This window comes from Lissotriton vulgaris, chromosome 4_1 (assembly GCF_964263255.1).
Source record: "Lissotriton vulgaris chromosome 4_1, aLisVul1.2, whole genome shotgun sequence".
Taxonomy (NCBI): Eukaryota; Metazoa; Chordata; class Amphibia; order Caudata; family Salamandridae; genus Lissotriton; species Lissotriton vulgaris.
This window is the reverse complement of record NC_141691.1, coordinates 1476576930-1476579113: the sequence shown is the minus strand read 5'-3', so window position 1 is coordinate 1476579113 and position 2184 is coordinate 1476576930. Positions and strand designations below refer to the sequence as shown.

General features: G+C 64.8%; 2 non-coding genes across 2 annotated transcripts; both read right to left on the bottom strand.

Moving 5' to 3' along the window:
- Positions 1-258: 258 nt before the first annotated feature.
- Positions 259-365, bottom strand: LOC147724136 (U6 spliceosomal RNA). The gene has a single exon (XR_015295336.1). It is a non-coding gene; the product is annotated as a U6 spliceosomal RNA (small nuclear RNA).
- Positions 366-510: 145 nt separating this feature from the next.
- LOC147724135 (U6 spliceosomal RNA) lies at positions 511-617 on the bottom strand. The gene has a single exon (XR_015295370.1). It is a non-coding gene; the product is annotated as a U6 spliceosomal RNA (small nuclear RNA).
- Positions 618-2184: the final 1567 nt, after the last annotated feature.

Sequence of the window (2184 nt, the reverse complement as noted above, 5' to 3'; positions counted from 1 at the left end):
GTAAAGATACCACCCGAGCCCGGGACCCCAGGGAAGGAACCCCGGGAAGGACACGGGGGACATGTCGGAGGAACAACCATGTCCGGCAAAACCCGCAAGAATGGAGGGGAGCGGAGGTACGACCCCCGCACGCCCATCCGCCCAGCAGCCACCACTGCCACCAGGGAACAACCACCTAAAAGGTGAGGAACCGTAAAGCCACCGAGGGCAGGGGCCCAAAGGGGCGGACCCCGAAGAGCTCGTAGAACGAGAGAGAGAACTCATATGGAACGCTTCACGAATTTGCGTGACACCCTTGCGCAGGGGCCATGCTAATCTTCCCTGTATCGTTCCAATTTTAGTAAATGTGCTGCCGAAGCGAGCACCCAAGGGGGAGACCGGCAGAGCGTCCGTGGGCGAAGGAGAAACAACACCGGAGCCAAGCGAGCCACCAGGGAAACCAGCCCGTCGAACACCGGACTGTGGAAGGCCCGCAAGGCCGCCCACTGGGCCCACAGGGAAGAAGGGGCCACGTATATGGGACGCCTCACGAATCTGCGTGTCCTCCTTGCGCAGGGGTCATACGAAACCTCTCTGGATAGGTCCAAATTAAGAATATGTGCTGCCGAAGCGAGCACCGGGACCACGGATGCGGGGACAGCACCCAGCCGACCGCGCCAACGCGAGAAGGCCGCCCCGTGCTGGGCACAGGAAGAGAACGCGGAAGACCCGCGGGAACCCAGCAGTGAAACCATCACCCCAGAAGAGCAACCCCGAGCAAGCAGCGACATCCGCTCAAGAACCAGGCCTGCCGAAGGAGGCAGGCCCGCCGAAAAGAGCCGGCTCAACACCGACTCCGAGAGCGGGGGACCCAACCACGGTACGGGAAGATCCGGGATCGGCCAGGAGGCCCGAACCGCCAGCTCGTAAAAGGCGAGGGCACCCGGGGCGGCGGACCCCGCCGGGAACCAAAAACAGGAACGCACCACGACTTGCGTGTCAACCACGCACGGGTGCCAGGCACCTCTACACTGCCACGTTCCAAACTAAGTCCATGCGCTGCCGAGGCGAGCACCCAGGAGCACCCTGGCCCTGCCCAAGCGGATCCAGCCGAGGACCCGCGATATCAGAGGGCACGGGGGAAACGCGTACCACAGACCGAAAAGGCCACGCGACAGGCCGGGCAACCACAAGGACCCGGAAGGAGGAGTAGAACCCGGGCAGGAGGGCCGAGTCCCCCTCCGTGAACAGAGGCACCGGAGGCAGCCCGAGCCGAGGCCCCAGGCGTCGAAACACCACCGGGGCAGGACGAGACCAGGCAACGAAGGAATAGATCCGACTCCGTCGAACCGCCTTCACCTAGCCGGACCCCGGGGGAACGCCCACATCACCAGGTCGCCTGACCCGACCAAGACCTGGGGACCCAAAGCACCCCAATTATAGTAAATGTGCGGCCGAAGCGAGCACAGCAAAACGACGGCAGGCCAGGAGGACATACAGCAATCCCCGAAGCACGAGGAGTTGTGTGACCGCAGGAGATCCCACCGACCCCCAAACGACCCGGCGCCAAAGGACGCCTCCCCCCCCCCCCCTGAATGAACCAGAGGGAAGTACCGGGGCCAGGCACACGCCCCCCGAAGGAGGACAAGCCCGATACGAGGACCGAAGGGACCACCGTACATAGGTCAGGGAGCCGACGGGTGAGAGACACCGCCAGACGTGAAGCCACACCCACGGGGGAAGAAGAGAAACGAGGCCGAGAGGTAGTGAGAGTGGGGCCCCCCCTTCGTAGGCCGGCCCCACAGGCCACCTCACGGTCCCCGAGCCCAAGGACCGGGACAGCCACGTCCCAGGACGGGTCGGGAAGAGCTGTCACTCAGGCCCGGAAGCCAACCCCGAAAGCACCCCGTGAAGACTGACTTCGGGTGGAAAGGCCGAAGGGCCCCACCCCTGCAAGGGCGGGACGTCCACACCCACAGGCGGACGGGGAGTCCGAAGGAAGGCCGCGCCCGGGGGAGCGGGCCCCAAATGAAAAGACCGGAGACAGCCCGAGTGGGACATTCGCCTATACCGCCGACAAGGACGCAGCCAGACCAGACGGCCGAGCCAGCCTTGCGGCCAACCGAGTGGGAAAGGTGACAAAGCCCCCCCCCCCAACGCCCCTCACAACGGACGCAGGCAGAGGAAGGGAGTCAGGAGACCTGC